A 26395-nucleotide genomic window follows, 5' to 3' on the forward strand; every position below is an offset into this window, starting at 1 on the left:
ATTTATTACTGACAGTAATCTTTTAATACTTTTAATACTTTTAATACTTTTAATACTTTTAAAACTTTTAAAACTTTTAATACTTACTGTAAAAATAAGTAATTAATTATTGTCTTTCAGTATTAGTCAATATTAAATTTCTATAATTCTATAATTACAACAAGCAATTGAGAGGAAGCGGCCAGAATTAATCAATAGGAGAGGTGTCGTCTTCCATCATGACAATGCTCGACCACGCACATCTTTGATAACTCAGCAAAAATTGCAAGAGCTTGGCTGGGAAGTCTTAGTGCATCTATTACGTAATCTTACTACTTTATATGTGACTTATGGTACCCATGGATATGGAGCAACATGAGTCATTTCTTAAAAAATATATTTTCATTTTTTTTTAAATTAATAAATATTTATTAAATATACTTATTAAATTTTAAAATATGTATATATATTATGCTTTAAATATTTTAAAAAATGATACAAAAATTTTTATATTTAGATGTACTTTTAAGAGTTTAAATTTTTGTGACTCATGGTGCTCCGGTATATGCGAAGAGTTCCTGCACTGTTCCTCCTCGTAAAACTAAAATCAATTTTTATAAATTAAATATTGCTTTGTGTGCAAACTTGGAGATCCATGTGGAACCGCGCTTCGTGTGGGAAATTGTAAACTTATGAGTGATTCCACACGAGTTTACAATTTTTCGTAGGAAAACCGGGACTAATAGACTCATTTTTTAGTTTCGAATTTTTACAGACAAAATTAAGAGACTTATCGAAAAAATGAATTCTACATCAGTTACTTCATGTGTTATTTACATTTGATTACCTAATAATATTTTAATAATAAGGGGAAACTGATAACTAATATGAAAAAAATGCATTTTTCTAATGCATTCCATCTGATTCAACTAGCCCCGGGATCGGGGTAATTCGATAAAATAATTAAAATAAAGATTAACGTATTTTAAGCTACATCTTTGGCTACATATTATTAAAACTTTTATAATATAAAAATATATTTTAAACACAAACATTCGCTTCGCAGGGCAAAACAATACTTCTTTTTGCAAAATTTGTTCGTTTCGTGCAAAAACATGTCGAACAAGTCTAGTTTTCAAGATTGGACATGAGGGAACTAAATTTATAACATTTACCATTGAAGAAAATCTCTTTCAAGGAATAAAATTTTGAGTATGTACTATAAGTTGTCATTAAACGAGTCATACAGTTCCATGCTGTGGTTAGTCTACTATCCCTATCCATTTATTTTTTAAAAATATTAACAATATATGATAATAAAGTCGCATAAATAAAAAAAACTGTTGGACTTAAGTAAGAACTACACTTACTATTTAAGAAATCAAATATTTCAGACAATCATATACGATTGTAAAACAATAACTTTAAGAATAAAAATATTAGGTGTACGATTTTTTAAAATTGTAGCAAAACTTCTCATAGATGTGTTCACAACAAGATGTTACAACAAACTTTAGTGGTAGTCGCTACTGCATGCTCAGACACGTTTACGCATGTCTTGCGTGTTTTGTTTTTAATATAGCCTCGATTATTCTACTTATCCCTATTCAACTGACCCCGGTCTCCCCTACATGGCAAGAGCAGAAATTCGAATATACATGACCGGACAAAATCTTCAGTTGTAAAAATTACTATTTTAAATCGTTTGTATTTCGTATGAAGAATTATGAAGTACCATTAAAAACATTTGTGATCTCCAGAATTGTGTCTTCCAGACACTTTTAATTAAATATTTAAATGTCATGTATTTGATCGAAATAGATTTAGGCGCTACGGTCATGGAAATTCCATTAGACGCGATCGGTGGTCTAATCTTTCGGTACTCCTGGTTCTTTTCCGATCATACATATTCATAACAAAATTTGTTGGCTCTGCCAACAAGAAAAGTAATTGTTGAAGTTAGATCCGGTTGTCATGTAGACAGTGGGGTGTATAGATTAGTGCTTACTGATTCGGGGTGGCTACGCCCAGAACAAAAAAAAAACTATTACTATCCTACCCGCTTGGAGTCTAACCGCTTAGAAGTTGCAGCGTAGACAGTGTCCGTTTGGAATATTTCTAACCCTGTGATGTAATAAGAAACGTGAACTATTCCGATGGATGCGCAGTAGACTAAAAGGAGCGGGGATATGTCAGTCAGAGTTTGGCCAATTTGTCTGATTCAAAATGGCCGGCAGAGTAGTCAGTCGTGCTGTAAGCATTATACAAAATAGAAGAGAATTATTTTGTGCGTATGTACATATGAAAACAATTTCGATTGCATTATACGACGTGCTGTGTTGTCAATTGCAAAAGCAAGAGTGGTCGTGACAAGGAGAAAATAAAAATGTTTTCTTTCCCCGTACAAATCTGTAGATACCTTGGAAAATGTATTATTGAATAGAATAAGTTTCCTTATATATAAACTTTTTTTCCTTAAATGCATAGGAAAAGAAAGATAATTTAGGAAATATAATGTTATTTATAGATATTTTTTTTCATATGTTTATTTTACTTTATGAGTTCCGTAACTCGCGCCGGACGAATTGCTCAATCTCTGATTGGTCGAGTTCTCGGCCCTCTGCCATTATGCGTATTGGTTCACTTTTCCTACATCATGTTTTAATCCATGAAGACAGTGCAAGTGAGGTGTCAGAACAGTTTTTTTAAAGCGATCTTTTTACTATCTGGGTTGCAACTTCTAGACAGTTAGACCCCAAGCGGGTAGGATATATTATTATTTTTTGTTTAGGGCGGCATAGCCGCTGTCTACATAACAGATTTTCTAACTTCAACAACTACTTTTCCTGTTGAATGGAGCAATTTTGTTATGAATGGTATGATCGGAAAAGAACCAAGAGTACCGAAATACTAGCCTACTCGTGTCTAACGAAATTTCTGTGACCGTAACGTCTGAATCTATATTTCGGTCAAATATGACATTTAAATATTTAATTAAAAGTCTGGAAGATTCACAAATGTTTTTAATGATACTTCATAACTCTTTGTACGAAATACAAACGATTCCATGTTTAAACATTGTTGAATTTAGATCCGGCTGTTTATTTCGGTCAAGTATGGTCAAGTATGGTCTAAAAAAGATTCATTAATTATAATTAATAGAATGACTCACAAACTTTTTTAATACACTTCAAAACTTTTCATACGAAATACAAAATAAAATAGTAGATTTAAAATAGTAATTTTTACAACCGGAGGTTTTTTCCGGTCATGTATTCGAATAGAGCAGAGCAGGCTTTCGTTTTTAGTGAAAACGCATGGATGAACCTAATTTCATTAAAATCGGAAGTGAGGTATTTTTATTAAATATGATTTTATATAAATAAATACTGAGTACGTATACATAGCGCTGCATTAAGTCTATGACTGATTTTCTAACCTCAATAGTCGTCCACTTTAATGCTTAATATTTTGGTTTGCGGGGCAGAGCGACGCTTTTTTTGCCAGATTCTTTCGTTTCATGTAAAAATCGAGTTAGTGTATTTTTATCAAAATTTGAGGTGGAAGGGCTCTTAAAATTTACCAGAAATTATTCAACAACCATTTGTAATAATTTTACAATAGTACCATTGCACTATTAATCCTTTTGTAATATTTATTAATCCATTACACTTAACCTTCGATACACATAACCGTCAAACGTGCGATCTCCGCAATGACAGCCATTCACGAAGTAAGCGCAACAAAAGAATCAATCGGCATCATCGAAAAGAGGCAACAATATTTCAGTAGGCATTATATATTCGACTTAATATCTCTCTTTTTAGAAATGACTAGATTATAATGCGCGCACTTCGCGGGCACCAAGTGTTATTTTTTATTTGTTATCATCTTACCGTATAATTTTCACATACAATTTTCAAATTCAAAACTTATATTCGCACAGTACGTAATAATGCAGTTATAATAACCTGCACTAACCTCTCACACATGCGTCAGTTGATCGATCTTCTGTCACGATTATTTTTCGTCACGAATTGCATCACACGACACCAGTGCGATCAATGACATATGAAATAAAGTGACAACAATGATCGCGATTAGCCAACTTTACATGGCTATTTTACTTAAGGATAAAGAATGTAGTAGAAAAAAAATATTAGTTTTTAAATTTATTAATAATTTTTTAACAGATAACGAGCGACGATTAAAACCTGTTGGAAGTCACTCAAAGACAAGATTATTAGAGTGGCTTCTCTAACGTAAATTTTTACCATATTTTAAATATTTTATCTCTGACTGTCGACACTATAAGACCTTTACGTCGAGTCACGAGAAACGCTTACATCAAATATGACAATCTGATGAGCGATGTGATTCTACTTATCGACGCATTGTAAGTGATTCTGGTTTTACTTTATCTAATTTGGCATTTGGATAAAGAAGAACGAGCTAAATTGTCGGGAATCTTCATCTTAGAACTTGCGTTACTTATATAATTTCGATTTATATTTTATATTAATAAGAAGAATTGAAGGGTTGAAACGTTTATTTTATTCGTTTTATTACATTCACATGAAAATAAAGAGTTTTCTGTGCATCCGAACAGCCGATGTAGGCTGTGATGGGTTTTTTAATATTTTGTACTGTTAAATATTTTTTATATTACAATATTCAAAGTGATGTTATAATATTAAACTATAATATAATTATTATTTGATATTAATTTTAAAAATAATTATTTGATTTAATTATTTGATTTAATATTAAAAAGAAGAAACTGCAGATTGTGCATATGCAATATAATAAATATATTAAATAAATATATTAAAATATAATGTATAACAAATCTGCATTATGATTGTATGATATGATAAATAGATTGTAAATTTTAAATTTTAATGATTTTAAGATCAGTGTAGCTAAAACAGTTACATTCCCTAATTTTGTTAATGTATATTGACTGATTTGTATATTAGGATTGTCATAAAAATTAGGAAAATCACTGGAAATCAGAAAAATGTCCGGGAAATTGAAAAGGATCAGGGAAATCAGACAAAAATCAGGGAATTAAAAGTTTGGAAAATTAAAATTCTTAATTTTATAAAAGAAGTTCGATATGCGTATTATATTGATACAGTTTTGGAATATTATCAAGAATTAAATGCAAGCAGTATCAATAACATTAAGGAGCTGGAATAACCGCCGAATCTGATCGATAGTACAGATTTTGGGTATGTGAAGTTAACATCCCAACTATAGTATTCAGGAGTTCTGATTAGAGTTCCCGTTTCCTTTTGACGAGACAAAGAGTTCTATATAATTTATAACAAGAGTTCCGCTTAATTATTTTTAAATAATTTTTAAAAAATGGGGTGCTAACTTCTCATCGAAAATCGAGATCGTATAGTTCTGAGTGGCTCAATAGCTTCATTTCGTAAATACCTAGAGTTCCTGATGCATAAAAAAAAATTTTGAAAAATAAAAAAAAAATTAAAAATTTTTGAAAAATCAATTTTTAGATACAATAGTTCTGATTAGAGTTCCTGCTTCCTTTTAACGAGACGAAGAGTTCTCTATATTTTTTAATGCAAAATTCATTTAATAATAATTTTTAAATAATTTTTTAAAAAATTTTTGAAAAAAAAATTTTTTTAATGAAATAGTTCTGTGACACGTTAATTGTCATTCTAACAATTACGAAGAGTTCTCAGCGATTAAAACCAATACAGACTCAATAATAAAAAAGATATATACTTAAAACGAAATTTGAAAAATCGATTGCAGAAGTATGTATTTCCTTATGTAGTCATCCAATCGCTTTTTCACCTAATACTTTTTGACAGAACTCGTCGAGAACTACAGAGAACTCTAATCAGAACTACTCAGTACTCTCAAAAATTTTTCGATGTCGGACTTAGAAAATTTTCAACGATAGAATTCAAATGTACCCATATCTCGAAAACCGTTGGCCCAATCGCTTTTTCACCTAATACTTTTTGACAGAACTCGTCGAGAACTACAGAGAACTTTAATCAGAACTACTCAGTACTCTCAAAAAATTTTTCGACGTTATGATACGGAGAACTCTATCATTGAAAATTTTCTAAGTCCGACATCGAAAAATTTTTGAGAGTACTGAGTAGTTCTGATTGGAGTTCTGTGTAATTCTCGACGAGTTCTGTCAAAAAATATTAGGTGACAAAGCGATTGGATAACTACATAAGGAAATACGTACTTCTGCAATCGATTTTTCAAATTTCGTTTTAAGTATATATCTTTTTTATTATTGAGTCTGTATTGGTTTTAATCGCTGAGAATTCTTCGTAATTGTTAGAATGACAATTAACGTGTCACAGAACTATTTTATAAAAAAAATTTTTTTTCCAAAAATTTTTTAAAAAATTATTTAAAAATTGTTATTAAATGAATTTTGCATTAAAAAATATAGAGAACTCTTCGTCTCGTTAAAAGGAAGCAGGAACTCTAATCAGAACTATTGTATCTAAAAATTGATTTTTCAAAAATTTTTAATTTTTTTTTTATTTTTCAAAATTTTTTTTTATGCATCAGGAACTCTAGGTATTTACGAAATGAAGCTATTGAGCCACTCAGAACTATACGATCTCGATTTTCGATGAGAAGTTAGCACCCCATTTTTTGAAAATTATTTAAAAATAATTATTAAGCGGAACTCTTGTTATAAATTATATAGAACTCTTTGTCTCGTCAAAAGGAAACGGGAACTCTAATCAGAACTCCTGAGTACTATAGTTGGGGTACTAACTTCACATACCCACAGATTTTTTTAAATTCCAAATAAAAAAAAATCGATAATAGCAATATCTTTAGTTCATTTCTTACATTATCGTTTTGTTTCACTTAAACACATACCTTATCCCATACTATATCCCCTTATCTAACATATTGCAACGCCATCTCTTGCAAGAGGTCTATTTTTTATTGCTGCACTTTCTGAACTGGTACAATGTACATAAAATGCAATAAGTTGAAATGAAACAAATATATGTTTGTTCACTTCAACTTATTATACTGGTTTAGAATGCAGCAATAAAAAACAGTCTCAAGATCGAACACCTACTGCTAGAAATAATTCCTTTTACCATTCCTAGTCTTCGCTCGACGTTCCTATACACGTCTCATTTGCAGATTGATATAAATCTTTCTTTTTAAGCTTTTAATCTTTTCATAAACTCAGTATTGTTTGTGCACGTAAAGCGCAAGGTGCTGAATTGTCATTTTGTCCACACGAGCTATAAAACTTTTTGTATTAATATCTACGTCAGTCTACTAGTTGAAAAAAAAAATAAGTTTTTAACTTTTTTCTCGATTTTAGTATAAAATCTACTGCAGCACCATCAAATTTTACATCTATAAAAGGATTAATCCTGTAAAAGGATTTTTTTTGTTCAATAAATTCGGAGATTTATATCGATCTACAAAGTCCCGACAATTTGGTCACTCTAGCATTCCCTTAATAGTAGTAATTTATATTACTTAGTAGTAATTTATATTAAATTGTTCTCTCAACAAAATATTTATGATCTCCAAATCAGAACAAAAATACAAAAAATGTCAACATATTGAAAGTCAAGAAAAATTATAAAATTTTGTCTAGAAGAAAAATTATGGAATTTTTTAGGCATTTATGGCAACTCTGTACAGAGTGGGCAAAAAGTCTGGATACACCCAAATATCTCATAAACGATGCATTTTAGAAAAAAATGTTTTTTACAAAAGTTGTAAGGCTTAAAAAGACGCATTCAGCGATAATAGTATTTAACCTAAGATGGCGTTGTCAAGGTCAAGGTCAACAAATGAATTTTTTAAATGGACTCGTCCTCCTTTTTCGTTACATATTTTTGTAGCTTATCTCGAGAGATTTTCAAAACATTATAATTAAATTCATTTTCATTAACAATCTCCAGTGACCTTGATCTTAACAAATGTTATTCAGGACATGATTCTGAACAACATTCAAGAGGTTTTAGCCGTCGTTCGGACATCTTGGGTAATGCTAATATCGGCGATTTTTAATACTTACAAGTCTTATAATTCGCAAAATACTTAATGAAAATGAATTTAATTCTACTGTTTTGGAAATCTCTCGGGATAAGCTACAAGAATATGTAATGAAAAAGGAAAGTTCCATTTAAAAAATTCATGTTGACCTTGACCTGACCTTGACAACGCCATCCCAGATTAAATAACTACTCAACTATCATTGAATGCGTCTTACAACTTTTGTAAGAAACATTTTTTTCTAAAATGCATCGTTTATGAGATATTTGAGTGTATCTAGCTTTTGGCCCACCCTATATACATCAATACAATATTATGAATTATTATATATAAAACCTGCATATTACGATAATATTATCATGTCATCGTGAATTGGAAAGCATCGATATAACCAGTAAAGTAAATATATTCGTTGATGATAGGTGCGTATCGCACCTTTTGAGCATATAACGTTTATAAGCATTATTTGTCCTTGTTTAATATTTGATAAACAACAAGAATGAAATGATGTTTAGCGTGTAAATCTGAAAACGGAATGCACCTAATATTATATATTTTCCGTCACATTGCTTTCCTTGAATCGGAAAGCATTGATATAATCAGATTGTACATATAGATACCGAGAAAGAGGAATGAGACACTTATTGGTACTTCACTCTTTGAATGCATCATAAAGTTGACACTCCCGAGATCGACGTTTCGCGAAAACAGCAGAGGAAGGGGGGGGGGCGGAATATCATTGAAGGATGATGAGATGTGCGAGATCTCTTTGCCGGATTCTTTTTGCGCGTCCTTCCCGTCCACGGCTGCGAATTGCTCGCGTGCGAACAAACGACGGCATCTCATATTTTAGCGTATGAGTCATTGCTACGTTTACTTGCCTGCGTGAAGTAAACGTCGCGATATTGACATAAGCGCCCACGATGTTATCGTAATGTTCATCATGCGACGATAAACGGCCTAAATCCATAAGTCCTCTCGTCGTTCTCGTCGAGGAGCGCATCAGTTGCGCAATATACTTTCTAAATTTCTTGGAGTGAAATCTTACTCCAAAAGAGTTAAAATACTGCCATTATTGAAAAAGAGTGAAAAATTTATACTCTCGAATAAGAGTGGCTTGAATAAGAATGAATTTTCACTCTTTTTTTTTTTAGGCGAGATTTTATATTTTTGGAATGAGAAACTCAAAAGAAAGAGTGAGATTTCTTTCTTTTAGAATGAATCTCATTCCAAAAAAAGTAAAAATCTGCCATTCTTATTCAAGAATGTAAATTTTTTACTCTTTTTTAATAATAGCAGTACCTTTTTCAACTCTTTTGGAAATTTCACTCCAAGAAATTTAGAGAGTACATTTCGCCTTTATGCTATTGAATCACGTGCTAATTAATTATTATTTGGTTTTGCAGTTTTATGTCAAAGTTGGAAAATATTCTATTATTAAATTGACGATTCATTAAATTATGTTATTGATGCTAATATACATGTATAGGGTAGACGTAGGCCATTTTATCTTCCCACGCTGATAACTCGAAAAGGAAGCACTTCCAATAAAACACAAGAAAGGAAAGTTGTTGTTTGATTTTGAGAGGAGGGGAAGAAAGTTAGTGACCTTAAATTTGACCTTGAAAACATATTTCAACTTTGAAATTTCATATTGAATCTTTTCTTTTTCATTGCATATTCTTGTAGCACATCTCGAAACCTTTCCAAAATACTATAATAAAATTAAAAATATTTTTTCATGAAGTACTTTTCGAATTATAAGGCTTGAAAGTTACAGTATCATTAGCATTACCCAAGATGTCCGATCGATGATTAAAACCTCTTGTTATTCAGGATGACCTGGATAATATTTGTCTAAATGAGAGTCATTTGAGATTAATCCTCTTATTTTCATTTTTGCACTAAAAATTTATTTTTATGTAAAAATGAAAATAAAAAGTATAACCTCCAATGACTTTAGTCTTGACAAATGTTATCTAGAACATAATCCTGAACAGCATTTAAGAGGTTTATCCGACCGTCGCGCGTCGCACACTTTGGGTAATGCTAATATCAACGGCACTATAACTTTCAAGTCTTATAACTCGAAAAGTACTTCATGAAAAAATATTTTATTACAATATTTTGGAAAATTCTCGAGATATGCTACAGGGTGGGCCATCTATTGGTACGTTTTTGAATTTCGTCGTATGGCAACACTGAACGAGCTACAGACCCGAAATTTTGACAGTTTATTAGTCATACCGTCCGCGGCACGAAACAACATGTTTTCTCTTGAAGAGCGTTTTGAAATTTTAAAAACTTATTTTCAAAGTCAGTGCTGTGTCGCCGAAACTGTACGAATTTTGAAAAGAAATATGGGTCGTGATAGAGCACCCACCGAAGGAGCTATACGCAAATTGGTGAGGAAAGTTCGTGAGAAAGGGATGTTAGTGGATGACATTATATTACGACTGTTTTGAGTGAAATTGGCGCCGAGGTAGTCCAAAATGTCATTAATAATTGGGGTGACCGAATGGCATACTGTAAGGCCAGTAGAGGGAGCCACATGAACGAAATCGTTTTTCATTCTTGACGCGGATACTTTTAGCTTCACAACAAAAAAAAAATTAATAAAAAATATCAATGTATGCTCATTTGATCGCATTTTTAAAAACGTACCAATAGATGGCCCACCCTGTACAAGAATATGCAATAAAAAAAGATGGGAGAGGAGGGGAGGTTATATGAAATTTCAAAGTTGACCCTTAAATGATCTTGAAATATGTTTTCAAGGTCAAATTTAAGGTCACTAACTTCTTCCCTTCTCACAATCACAACTTTTCTCTTTTGTGTTTTTTGGAAAAATGCTTCCTTTTCGAGTTATCAGCGAAAAGATTAAAATGTCCTCTGTACATTAGATTGACAAGAAAAAAAAATTTTTTTTTAATTTTTTAAATATTCTTAGCTTAAAAGCTTCCATTTTATGCCAAAAGGACACCCTCTAAATTTTTATAAAAAAATATTAAGATTTAGAGATCGTTAGTGAACAATTTTTTAATCAAAGTTTCGATTTCTCTTAATATATGTTTGATTTGATTAAAAAATAGCTTAATCCGGATTTTTAATGTGGTACTGTATGTTTTTTTTTGGTCACTAAACACGATACAATAATTCATTTAGCTCTACGATATACAACCTTAAGAAATACAACCCGATTAATGTGAAAAGATCAAATTTTAAGTTCAAGATCGATTTTAACAAGGTTCCAAGCATTTAAATAGGTACAAAGCAATAATTTATTAAATGGAACCTCCAATATTTCATTACATATTCTTGTAGCTTACCTCGAGAAATTTTCAAAACACTGTATTAAAATATTTTTTCATTATACCTTTCGAATTATAAGGCTTGAAAGTTACCACCGGCATTAGCATTATCCATACTGTAAAAAAAGATCAGGAAATTCAACTCAAATTGAGATAAATCGACTCAATCTCAGAGTAGAATATGGTAAACTAACTGTCGGGTTGCGTCAAGCAACATTTTAACGTTATTTAATATTTCCTTTTTGTTAAATAACAAACGCAACCTGACAGTTAGTTCGTCATATTTAATTCTGAGATTGAGTTGGTTTAATTTTCAATTCGAGTTTTAACTTGTCTTTTTTTATTGTATATACTGAATTCTCGAATGCTATCAAAATATAATAAGATACATCTTTTGGACACATTTATTTTATTTTCTTATTAAATATTGCAATACTATAATATTTATATAGGAAAGAGTTTTGATCTTTCTACAAATTAGTCTTAAAATGAATATCTATCTCTGTATTCTCTGTATATATTTACATACATCAAATCTTATAAGCAATACAAATTATTTTACTTATATATTAACATCTTGCTAACGCAAATCAATACATTAATTCTTAAGTACTGATGTTACAAATTATGACATTTTTACTGAGGTTGGTTCGTATGACATTGACTTAAAAAAAGTGGAATAAAAACACAGGAGTTTTATAAATCTATGTTTTATTGATTACATCATTATAAATGAGATCTTTTAAAAGTATTTTAACAAAAATATTTTTTATTTGACTTTAAGGAACTTTTTTTCCACTTTTAGTAAATTTTTAGTAAACAATGAAGTACCTTTTATGTACTCACTATAAACAAAAATCTAAATGATAAAATTTAAAATCTACATTTTTTTTTCAAAAACAAAGATAAAAACTATGAAACAAAAAAATAAACATAAGTTTACTCAAAATAAAAAAATTGACAATGCTTATCAATAGACTATTATTTAGATGTATCCACATCTAATACATTTTGGACAAATCGTTTTCGGGCACTGTAAACAAATTGGTTTTTTACATCCAGCATAAGTGTATTTCATTTTTCTAATTTTTAGAGAGACACACGTATAACATAATTTACGCGTGCATCTGTCCAATTTTTCAGATTCAGATATATTTTCAGGTAAATCTTCATTTTCGACGAAATCAGGATCTATATCAGAATCATCACTAAAATCTCCACCTTTGTCATTTTCTAACCAATTTTGTACAGCATTAACATTGATTGCATGCCTATTACAACCTCTACTTGTACATGATTGATCAGAATCTATTTCTCTAGAAAAAGAAAATTGTCATACAAATGCTGAAATTGGTCTAGGGGACCACGTAAAAGAAAAGAAAGCTCTGTACTCACCGTAATCTGCGCAAGTATCGTACTTTTACTATCGTGGCTCACGTGTCACTGACTGAACGAAAGCTATACAACAAATGAAGCGAAACTTGAAAGCGAAAATGAGACAAATATATTGTTTTGTTTTTTTTCGCGTGGTCTCACAGACCAACCTCAGTACTTAAAAGTTAAAAATATAATATAACTTGACAAGAGTAACCACTAGCTGAAATGCTGTCCCACTGATTACATAATTTCATTTGATTTCATACGATTTCAAATGATTTCATCTAATTATAAACGATTTTATCTGATTGCACAATGATTTCTCGCGGTAACATATATAATTATCAGATTTCTAGTGATTACAAATTATTTTGATTAGAAACATATAATTGATCGCTCACTTGTTTTGAAAATAATTATAAACGCCGGTTCTTCTCTATTCATATTAAACTTTTGTCTGATTAGAAAGTAAAAAACCGTAATTTAAGCTTAAAAAAATATACATGTACACCAGCAGGAATGGTGTTCTCTGACATTTAGGCGCTACACACTCGTACCGAAACGTATAATAAAATAAATAAAAAAATATGATATAATGTATACATATTTTTTATAAATTCAAATTTTATTTATTTATTTTATTATATATTCTTATATTTAACTGTAAATTTAGTTTTGCGATCTTGAGATACAAAATATTAATTTCATTTGCACATTGCAAATTTATAAATGCATGCAAAGCTATTACAATGAGTCTCAAAATTACACGTAATGTTGTAATTATGTACAAAAATTTTTTTAACAGTATTAAAATTTTTATGCATAATTACAACATTTTGTGCATAATAAAAGTATTATTATGAATATTGACGAGCGAGAGACACCGGGATCTCACTCGTACTAGTAACAAATGTGTGAGACAGCGAAAGGACACCGCGAGCTGACATCACGTTCAATTACGCTTTTTCTCTCAATCGTGCGCTTTGCGCTAGGGATAGAATATCAGAGCGCCCCCCACTACTTTCTCCCTTGACGGTCCTCGCCTCCTCCGCGTTTCCAATAACACATATGTGTGCGTTTCAGTACGAGTGTGTAGTGCTGCGCACCAGGGAACACTATTCCTGCGTGTACAATCAGCAATTAAGAGATTGTTTTTTTTAAGAATGTCTAAGTAAGAAACAACTTTATATAGGAATACATAGGTACGAACCAACCGCTCTGTGTGTGTGTGCGTGTGCGCGTGCGCGTGAGAGAGAGAGAGAGAGAGAGGAGGGGAGGGAGAGGGGGCGGGGAGGGAGGGAGAGCTGCATTTCAAAATCGATTACAAAAATGTTGCAATCTTTATTATATACCCTACATACTTCATTTTATTTAAGATTGCAGATCGGTTTGATAAGAAAGATGTTTCCTTTTCATTTTTCTCACTACTCTAACTGTGGTTTTAACGAGAAGTAACTTTGTATTTGTGTCTACTGTTTATTGTTCCAAATTTGTACGCAAAGATCATTTAAGTGAATAATACTCACTTACAGGATGAACTATTATAAATATTTGCGTATTTATTTAAAAAAAAATGTTTGGGGGAAAATAAAAAACAAGTTAAGAAGAATTATAAATATTTATTGTCTAAAACCCATTATAGGTTACCTATAATTCGCAATCAAATCTGGAAAAAATTTTATTTATAATTTTGCGTGTAACATATAGAAAACATTTGAAAAAATAAAATGCGCATCTATAAAAATACACGTATGTCAGAATATGTACACATATATATTTAGAATATATGACATAATAAATTATTGTATAAATAGAATTTTAGTTCGAATTTAATTCGATAATAAACAATTATAGATTGTTTCAAGCAGAGCTTATAAGTAAATTCTAAACAGATACTATATTATATTGTGCAAGATGCTATATTATATTATACTGTATTATACCAGAACAATAAAAGGTCATATAAAAAGTAATATAAAATAAAAAAATAAAAGAACACATAAACATAACGACAAACATGTTAGCATTATTACTTCATAATAAAAAATAAAAGTACTTTATATTCTACGAGTAATTTGTAAGTCTCGTTGTAAGTTGCATAAAAATAAACCAAATAGAAGCTAATAGGTACGAATATAAAAATATATATACAAAACGACTATATATGATATAAACGACTATATATAATATATTTATTCTCTTCACAGGAACTTGCAAGTTAGGATAAGTTTTTAAACGATCTCATTGATCTTTTTGTTATTGGGAAGCTCTATGTACAGGGTGCCCGGAAATAATCGCCAAATATTTCATGGGCAGGTAGAGCGGACTAAACTGAGTCGAAAAGTCCTCTATCATTTTGTAAGTTTCCCCAATAGTTAACGAGATATTAATTTTTAAAAATAGCCGAATACGCGCGCCGGCCTACTACTGTGAAGTGTATACGTGCCACCGTCGCGAGTCTCCATAGCTCGAGCTTGCCAAGCTATCCCCGCTCTCCAATGTCCGCGCGCCAAGCGATCGTAGGCGTATACATTTCGCAGTAGTAGGCCGGGCGGGCGCACGTATTCGATTATCTTTAAGGATTAATATCTCATTAACTATTGGGGAAACTTACAAAATGGTACAGGACTTTTCGACTCAGATTAGTTCGCTCTACTTGCCCATGAAATATTTGGCGATTATTTCTAGACACTCTGTATATATATATATATATATATATATATATATATGTATATATATATATAGAGCTTCCCAATAACAAAAAGATCAATGAGATCGTTTAAAAACTTATCCTAACTTGTAATTTGCAAGTTCCTGTGAAGAGAATAAATAAAGCCTTGTATCGACGATATTAGGAGAAGACTAACTTACGTACAATATTAATACTGAACTACATAAATATCGTCTTGCTTTGGAAAATAAAATAAATAATTTCTTTTTTTTTATAAATTTAGTTTTATATTCACTCTTCTTTGAAGAAATTACAATTCCTATGTAATAAATAAAGGATTTTTTTTAATTCAAAAGGAACTAGTACGTAATCATTTGGGTTAGCTGTTGGCTGAGTCTCGATCAAAGATTTGATAAAATAGTATTTAAAACAATCTCGTGTAATTTTAATTCGAGTTTTGATTTATTCTCTATAAATCCATTGGTAATAGTACATATATAATTTCTCAAACTTATATATCCATGACTCTCTACTAGTGCAGACTTAACATTTCCTTCAATATCAAAACTATACTACGAAAACAATACACCTACTTCATCTGATTCATAATTGATAATTGCATATTCTTTGGAAAATTCTCTAGATTTTCTACTTTTACCTCGAAGATAAGAAATATTTAAAATCAAACCCAAAAGTATTACAAAAGTTATAGAGAATCGAATAGAATCTGATGTAACTGTATTATTCTTTCTAGTACCTACATACAAGTTATTGTTTTCATTTCGATTCTCATCATCTTCGGAATTTTCAAATCATCTTCTCGTCATCAATTATTAAAGGTAAATTGCAATTTAGTTCCCCAGGCTCTAATTGAACTTGTGAGCATCAGCGATTGCTTTTTTCTTAGCTTCTTCAATAACTTTGTAAATATCATCATTAGTTGGTAGACTGTTTTGAACCTGTATTGTTTTTACTTTGTGTTCTATTCTCGGGAGACTAATATTTTCATTTAATTTACTGCTTAAAATATCGCTAATTGTATTTTCTTAATTCTGTGTATGATATACAAGTAAACTACAATAGTCGAGTATATAATGGACATAGATCTAATTTGACGGAAAAATGTTTCAAGATTGACTACTAAACAGTGGCGACATAAACAGATGTGACATATTGCAATTTCTTAACTTTTGTATTACATTTACCATACTATATGGATTGATTTCAATACAAGCATAACAATTTAAACTTAAAAAGTTATCTTTTAAAGTATACTTTCGATTACTTTTTATCCAGTTGTACCATATTCGTATTATAAATACATAGTACCATAATTTTGAAAGCCTTTTTAAAGGTGTTAAGAGATCAGTATATGACAGTACTATGTAAATAATTCAATAATTTTAAATGTAACACGATACCTTTAGAATCAGGGAGGTGATCAAGTAGTAATTTCCGAACATATTCTTGTGACATTTTGTTAGCAGATTCAAAATTCATTTTGTTTTTTACGTTCAATATCAGATAAAGATAACAAGTGTCTTTGGATATAATATCTATCAATATTTTTAAATGACTTACAGAAATTATTTTGTTCCCGAACGCTAACAGAATAGAAGATTTCAATAGCCTGTTTCTAAATAGTTTCTTATGTAGCTATGTATCTTGTACAAAACCATTGTCAGTATATATAGCATTGAATCACGACCAATTTGATGTCAAACTCGAGTTTAAGGTACTACATTTGTGAAATTCCTAAATGTATTTCCATACGCATTGTTTTTAACAAACGAGGGTCTCCATCTGACGAAAATCCGAGTAAATTTATTCCAAATTTAGCTAGTTCTTTAAGAATGAATTTCCAGCATGCGATAATATTCTCTGAGGTGAACTTGTTATCACTATCAAATAATGATAAATCAGTATGTTCTGCGATGGGTTGTGCCCATAAAATGGGTTGTGACATATACTAACGAGGAAATTCTTCTTTCATTGAAGTGATGTTCAATTTCTTTGGCTGATCTGACCAGAAATGAATATGATATAGGCATTCCATACTTATTAAATGGTAAAACTAATCCTCTCTCTATATATATATTAACTGATTTGTTAAGGGATCATATTGAATTTTACCAGTTATTCTTATAGCATCCATACAGTAGAAGGCAAGTTTCTTTCACGTAGATAAGATTTCAGTTGATTACAACGTAATTCTCCTTCAACTATTTTTTGCTCATTTTCTTGCAAATATCTGCTTAGATGTAGGAGAAGATAATGAAAGATTTTTACACAGTGTTTCGTATAGTAATCTTCCTCCAAGCATAAATATATATGTCGAAAATAACTTAAGAGTTTCACTATATCTAAAATTAGGCTTTGATGCATTTACATTTTTAGCAGAATTAATTAATATTTCTAATAAAAAAGCGTTGTTCTCGCCATAATTTTTTGTAATATTTTTTTCCAAATTTTCTTCTCTAATTAATAAATTTTCTAAACATTTCTTTAACTCTATATTTGTAAAATTAAGTCAATATCATTTAGAATTTTAAAAAATTGTGGTATTCAAGTTTGATTTTTTATAATATCTATAGCGTAACCTCTGTCTCTTGTATAATTGAGATCTTTTGTCCTTGCATTTTACAGTTTTGTTCAAGGTTTTATTTTTAAAGCTATTGACGCGTGGTAATGATGATGTTTTCCTGAAATAGTATGCGCCTTCACTATTCCAGGAAGTTATCCCCCCTCCCCCCTCCCCGAATTCGCTGTTTCTTCAGTGATATTTTCCGAGATGCCGTCTTTTGCAGAATCTATAGCAAAATTCATCGGTTCATCATCTTCAAAATAATTTTCTGAAGGAGATTGTAAAAAGAAGTCCTCAAGAGACATTTGCTTTGCCTTTCCAATAGGATGATTACTGCTTCGTACTTGTGTACCATGAGAATTGCTCGCTTTGAAAAAATGAAATTTGATGTGCCTCTCAAAATTTGATATCGTCCATCTCATTTTTTCTTATTTTTCATATTCAATTTTATGTGCTTTTGTCTTCTTCTGACATATGGATAAATAATTTTAGCCTCGACCTTAGCAGCATAATTAGAGCTCTCTAAACCATCATTTATTCTTTCTTCAACAGTCATTTCCACAGAAGCAGGCGAAAATTTTTAACTTATTTTTCAATTTGCTTTATCTAGAAAATAATTTTTGATAATTGTAATTAACATTATTTTAATTTAGATTATCAGTGATTATCAGTGATTTAGATTATCAAATCTCTCAATGTATTGAAGTATCTATTTATTTAACACAAGTTAAACACATTAAATATTGGTGCAAAATTTTTCTTTCAATATTAATAATTATATATTATAGATAACTAAGATAAATATCGAGATAATTATCTTCGTAACTATCTACATATATTAGTTGAATTTTGAATAGTTATTTATTTGCATTTATTTGTGTATTTTTAAAAATTAATTATTATATCAATAATGTATACATATTTATATAAATTATTTATAAAAATTGGAATTAAATTAATTACTTACTTTATTTTGATTTTTCAACCATGCCATTACTAAGTCATAAAGAATGTCATACTCAGCATTTAAATTGATGTCAGGAGAGTGCGGATTTAATTTATTACTGACATGCTGCAATGAGCTCGGCGAGAAGTCTTTATTTTGAGATTCACTTGCCACTTGCATAATTTTTTTGTTTTTAATTTGTAACAAAATTCATGCTTTTTGTTAATTTTTGGGGTTGACAATTTTGGAGTTTCCAAATTTTAATTCAGAAAAATGTTTTATCTCAGAAGAGCTTATTAGCAACGAATTTCTGTATTTCACTGAGTAGTATCTTATGTCCGGTTGAAATGCGGAACTTACTGGAACAATTTTTAACAAATATAATATTTGTCAAAATAGTCACTGTATTACTCATCCTTTTTTATGAACTTTAACATTTTATCAAAAAGCTCCAGTTTTTCAATATAATCTCCTAACATTCTCTGTATAGCGATGGGTGTGTTCTAACCTTCCAGACGCATGATATTTTTTAAATATACGGGAACTTTTAATCCCATTCCCGTCTCTATCATATGCCACATTGTCGCTGTTGCCATGGACATTTGATTCTCTTCTTGAGTCTGAGTTTCAATAACGTAGGCCTTTTTGTTTACTCCTCGCCACTTTGTCAGCCTTGCTTCTCGCCCTCATTTAAGATTAGAAAATATTTATTTATACTAGGATTCAACGCTGTTGATTTGTGAACAATTTCAACGTGCAATTGTTTTAATTATTTATACAAATTAATAATATCGAAAACTGTTCTCATGTGGAACATAATGCACACAAGCGTGACTGCATGATATATGACTCAGAGTTTGCGCAGTGCTTGCGAGTCGCACTTAAGGGAATTCCTCAGAATAGTAAATTATCGATATAATGAGATAAGTAAAAGTATCGAATCGATAACGTGATCGAACATACATTGCGTCACTTGTGTACAAAGCATGCATATTATTTATTTATTATTTATGTTCTGCTATCTTAGATTTACACTGATTTTATCAGATTTCACACATGATTTCATTACAGATTTCATGGTGATTACAAATGATTTCCAATGATTGCAGGAGATTTCAAAATGATTTCTGCTGATTGCGTATGATTTCATTATGATTTCTGATGATTTCATCTGATTTCATGATTACATTTCATTGCAAAATGATTATATGAGGATCTTATGAGGATCTTGTGAGGATTTCAAAATGATTTCTGAAACTCTGTCTCGTCCCACGATTACATTAAGTGGTTACCCTCTCAGGATAACTCAGAATAAAATATGTAAAATAAAATACATGGGACAAAATGCGTAGTAAAACATTTAACTCTAGTATGATATTCATGGATTCAATGTACTCTATGCGATTTTTTACATTGCTCTAACTTTTTTATAATATAATTTGAAGACCCAGATTGAGAGAAACTAAAAAAAAAACTTTAACTGTTCATAGATATGATAAGCCTGCAAGAATATTTTTTTGCGTTATTTTCGATGTGAGAATGCACGAAAGTTCAAAGAGAGTATTTGGGACCCACATGTAATTAGTTTGTAAGTTTCGGTGTTTTGGGTACCCCTTTATTTTTTATCAAATATGCATTTACTGAATTTTGGATAGTATAATAAAGTATAAATAAGTAAATACACGAAAATATAGAACTAAAAAGAATTATATTTCATTATAATAAATAGAAATTTTATAATTTTTGTCAGTCTTAGGAGATCGCTCGGCTGGGGTGAATTTATTGCTTTAGAGCGAGCGTTGCATCATCCTGTAAATTAAATTCTAATAAACTTAATTATATATACTATAATAATATTTATACATGTACAATCCTTTATCTACTTATATTATTACTCTTTTATATTGTTCAAACAATAAAATTTTATTTATGAATTTTAAACTTAAAATATGTAGATTCTTCAAAAATGTCGATTTTCCATAGTTCAAATAATTATACTTTTTGAGTTGCGATTCACATCGTACTATTTTTTTGTTAGTCTAAAGGGTCAATTAAAAAAATCTTACGGGTTTTTGCTTGAACATTAAATTAAAAATTACATTAAAAAATTTGAGAATTTTTTATCCGAAGTAGTTATTTTTTGCGAATTTTTACAATAAAATTTCTTTGAAGCATTGTAATTAATTAAAAATAAAATACTATTTATTTGATTCATGTTTATCTGTCTTTGTCTGACTTCGAGATATAAATTTCACACAGTTTTGAGCTAAAAAATACGTATTCAGTCCAGAGATATAACGTGACAAAGTTGCAGGATTTCACAAATCCTGATGTTATAATATAAAAAAGGTAACCAAAAATAACAATATCACATACTAGAATTAATTATAAATACTCATAATATTAGGTGTTGGAATTAATTCGTAGCGTTTTTTAATGAAAGAATGTTATTTATTTCACATGAGCATTAAAAAATACATTAATGAAAATACTTCCCATCACTTGTAAAACGCTACGAATTAATTCCAACACCTAATATATATTTTGATTTCTTGAACTTACACTAACATTTAGTATATAGAAATGACAGCGTATTTGCATTTAACAAGTCGAATAGAACACAGGTAGAACAAATTTTAACAAGGAACGTACGAATATATCATTATATCAGTTAAAATACAAAGTTTGTGTTTACAAACTTTATTACGATATGAATTTTGATATGCTGTTCTTTTTAAGTGTGTTCTATTGAAAAAGCATATGCATGTTTAATAAAATTTTCTGTTCGCACATTAAAAAAAAGGAAATGCAATATCATAGTTATTATTTGATAATATAAATTAAAATTGTTCTTTAGATTGTTAGTACACAGCAACGCTTCTTTCAAGATATGTAAAAAATTTTAATTATATATTGTTTTTATATATTTTATATTTTTTTACCGGCAGTGAAATATTAAGATTAGCAATAGAGTTTTATTAGAAGTACAGATTTTATTAGAAGCAGATTGAATTTATCCATATTAGGTTTATATGAATTTATTGCTGTTAAAAAGCTCATCTATATCTATCATAACGTTGCAATCGTAAGCGGTTGTGATCGTAAGAATAGAAGCTATAACATTGTCTGTCTATCTGAGATAAATATTGTAACGCAGCTAATAGCGGAACAAAATGTTAGGACCGAATAACATTGTAAGTATCACTTTTTTATCATGGAAAATAATGAATTAAAAAAAAAACGTCACTGAAGGTGATGGGTTCGGCCTATCAATCGACTTTGCAATGATCACGGATTTCACGTAACCTCATTCTCATTAACTATCGTATCGCCAGACAAGCATCGTAATCGTAAGAATTGAAGTTGAATTTTTCTTCTTTAAGTGCCATACGCTATCTCAATGCGTAGGCACCTCCCTTTTATATACCTGTGCGCGCACATTGATCGTACACAATGTATATGGGGATCTACAATTTAAACGCCGATTTCGAACGACAATTTTTGGAGGTTTCCTGGGCAAGTATATTACTCGGTGGTTTGCTTTCCGAGAGGAGCTATGAATATACGAAAATTTTTCGGTTCTATCAGGGATCGAACCCGGGATCTCTAGGGCTGTGTGGTTCAGTGGCAGAACGAAACTACCAACTCGGAGGAGAGAACAGGCCTGACAGACAGACAGCTAAAATCTTTTAAATGTTGTTTAGGAGCTGTCGGACACCTATGGGTAATGTTAATGTGAAGTAACTTTCAAGTTTTTTAACTCGAAAAGTATTTAATGAAAAAATATTTTATTATAGTGTTTTGAAAATTCTCGAGGTAATCTACGAGAATATGTAATGAAAAATTGGAGGTGCCATTTAAAAAATTCGAAGTGACCTTGCTCTGATCTTGACCACCCAAGATCAAACTAATAGTAGGGGTGATAGTTTTTGTACAGGATAGCTTTGAACTTTACAAATAAAAAATGAACTATTCTTTTCTGCGATTACAAATTATAATTTTTGAAATGCAATACAGTCACAGATAACCGTCAAATAGTAGCGGTAATTATTAATTTAATCTAGAAGCGTTTTGTGTTTTTGTGCCTTTGTATTAATTTTCATCTCGCACACATAAACATTTTAAAATTAAATAATTAAAAAAAAAATTAAATAACCATTAAATAATTAATATTTTGTTGTGCTGTGTGTTTTTCCTTACGTTTATATCTACGTAAAATATTTGGTTTTTATCGATTCTGATAAACAAAATAAGATATTTTTTCTATATGACTTGATAGGGGTAGATTTGAACAAAGAAAACAGGGCATCTTAGAACAGTCGCGATCGAGCTACGCGAGCTTCCACCCGACTCGTAGATATACGTGATAAGATTATGTTTGATTGTTGATAAGCATTGGACACAATTTACATATTATTAAAAGATTTATAACGCAAGCATAAGGATAAGAACTCTCTATACTACAGATTTGTAGTTGCTTTCGACAATATAACTGGTACGAATATAAATTTTTAAATATTTTTTAAATATTTTTTCACATTTAATAGTTAGCCAAGTAAGCCAAGTTAGATGTTATAGGATGCAGTCTATAACTTATAACTTGTATACAGTACATGTATACAGTAGAACCTGGATTATCTGACATAGTTTTTTTAATATCCTGGATTGTCCAACATAAGGTGCTTTCCAGCAAGATACACAGATGACACAGTTATCATTACATCCTTGTTATTTGGTAATGTTAAATGAAGATGACATGATCTATGTCACACTGTGTCGCTTGCTGCGTGTGGAAAGCACTACTCATTATCAAGTTTTGTGATGATAGCGTTACAAGTATTCTTACTGACTCAGATGAAATCTTGAGAAATCGCTTTATAAAAGTTTTTTTGTAAGAGGGAGTTATCAAAATTAAGAAAGATAATCTACTTGAAACTTAAATTTTAATAACTTAAGATCAGAGTTTATTATGTTTTTAATTTTATTTTGATTATCATAATTATTAAAAGTTCTTAATTTTTGTTTTTTAACTTTTATTATATTTTCAAAAAGGAGGCTTTTATTTGTACAAATAAATTAGTACATAAGAAACGCTTAAACTTTCTGTTTTACAACGTGTTTAAAACTGCCCCAATAATTCAAAACTGAGCCACCCCCCAGAGGAGTACTTTTGAACATAAAGAGTGCTTTTTTAAAAAAAAAAATAAAATATATGTGTTGTTATAAGATATTTGTTTCAACGTGGTTTATTATTGTACAATATCTGTAGTATAACTATTAGCAGAATAGAAATACAAATAATTTCATTACATAATAATTTATAATCCTGAGTGCGTGTGTGCGTACGTGCGTATGTGCGTACGTGCGTATATATACATACTCACAGGGTGTTTTAATTGGGAGGTGTTCTAATTGGTGGTGTTCTAATTGGGACAGGGTGTGTAACTTTCTTAGAAGGCAATATCTCCGTTACCATTAATGATACGCGAAACTGTCTAAGGAAGAAATTGTTTGATTCGAAGGGATACACATTTTGGTGGGAATTATTTCTTTCTCAAGGTCATATTTTGAGATCCTTGAAGGTCATCGACATTTTTTATATAGGACTATATATTATTATTATTATTTTATAGCGTAATAGCTGAGGTCAAGACGAATTTATGGGATATAATACCATTACCTTTACTTGAATATGAAAAATTCATCATATGAGAAATTTTGAGGAATGGATGTAAATAATGAAATAAATACAATAGAAAGTTTGGCATAGGAAAATTTATTGTAATAAGTGTTCAAAATTGTTTCCATGGACTTCTAAACATTTGTTAATTTGAGTATTAAACGAACGTCGCACATCTATGCGAACATGTTACAGCAGCACAAGCTTCGGTCTTTCAAGTCGGATTCTTTCTTCCTGTCATCATGTGTCGTAGGCTTTGTCGAAAAAAACTTTTTCTTTGATGAAGCCCCATAGAAGAAAGAAATCGAGAGGATTAATATCAGGAGAATGTGACAACCAAGGAGATCAGACTTTCTCTTTATATCCATTTTATTTGGATATAAAATATTTGCATTGCAAGAAGAAGTAATATGGCGGTGCATCGTCTTGTTGAAACCATACGTAAGAATAGGGAAATATCTTCGAATAATGACGGAAGTGTATTAAGCAAGAAATTTGATTACGTATTGCCATTAAGAGTCGTATAAAAAAAATGTGGTCCAATTAGATAGTCACTCAAAATATCACACCATACATTCGATCAACGTTGTTAAACACAGCCACTGTAGAATATGCATCCACCTAGGATTTACTGGAGACTAGTAATGCACATTGTGTCGATTCACAGCTCCAATATTATTAAATATAGCTTCCTCTGAAAAAGTATTTTTGATAGGAATGCATTATCCTGAGTTAATTTTTCTTGTATCCAATTACAAAAATTCACTCTCTAAAATCGTTTCCAGTTATTTTTTGATGTAAAGAGATGTGATATAGGTGCATCCTATTATTACATAAAATCTTTAAAATAGAAGATTTATCGATACTACTATCTCTACTTAATTGTCTAGTAGACAGGTGTGGATTTATTTGCTGCCAAAATATTGACAGCATTATTATCGTAGCGCGACGTGGTGCATCTTTGGATCTAATTCATCTTTTCCTCTTTTTATAAATCTTTTTAAGATGTTCGGAATGGAATATACTATTTTACCAGCTTTTTGTTGATACAAAGCTTTCAGAGATGGTCTTAATATAAGGTTTATAAGATAACTTGCCATGATTGTGATGCATCTTATATTCAGATTCATATCTACCGACTTGACTTGTTATCCCCTTTTTTAATCCTCCTTCCATTTCTTCTTTTTCCATTTCTATCAAAAACTAATTCATCTCCCCTTGTGATTTCACTTTGTAGGTTCACATCAGTCATTTTCATTTGAAATGTATCTGTTAAACTGTCTACTTGCGATTTATTTCTTTGTCAGCGATAGCGGTATACTTGTTTCCTCCTCAGAGCATTTTATTATTGTTAATATTGTAAAATTATTGGCTTAAGAATTTTTATATTATTGCAATATTGATTTTCATAATAGACATTATTTATAATAATTGTTGAGTCAATTAAGGAAAGAATACAATAAAATGGATACATAGCTCGTTCACACCAGCCACGAAAATCTGAGATTTATTATGACCGATTTGATGTATGTACACTAAAGATGACTCGATGTGAGTCGAAACATTTGTAACTTTGAAGAATATATTTTATTGTTAAATATATTCTATAATTATAACACAACAAAATCCTGCTTCGTTCGTAGTCCTTTTGAATTATTTCGGTTCTAAAAAATATTTTATCATTAGTTTTCAGCAGGTGGTGATTGATTTTTGAACGTGGATTTAAAAATCAATCACCATCTACTGAAAACTAGTGATGAAATATTTTTTATTCTAAGACTAACTTAAAATATTGGGTTGGCAA

At 30.3% G+C, this 26395-nt stretch overlaps 1 protein-coding gene and 1 pseudogene across 10 annotated transcripts in view; one reads left to right on the forward strand and one right to left on the reverse strand.

Moving 5' to 3' along the window:
* The window catches only part of cno (adherens junction formation factor afadin), a 153175-nt gene that overhangs the window by 46962 nt on the left and 79818 nt on the right, over nt 1–26395 (forward strand). The gene's annotated exons all lie outside the window — the stretch shown is intronic.
* Nucleotides 15455–19091, reverse strand: LOC147908453 (uncharacterized; annotated as a pseudogene).

The sequence above is a fragment of the Acromyrmex echinatior genome, chromosome 9 (genome assembly GCF_024713525.1).
Source record: "Acromyrmex echinatior isolate Ae372 chromosome 9, ASM2471352v2, whole genome shotgun sequence".
NCBI classification, from domain to species: domain Eukaryota; kingdom Metazoa; phylum Arthropoda; class Insecta; order Hymenoptera; family Formicidae; genus Acromyrmex; species Acromyrmex echinatior.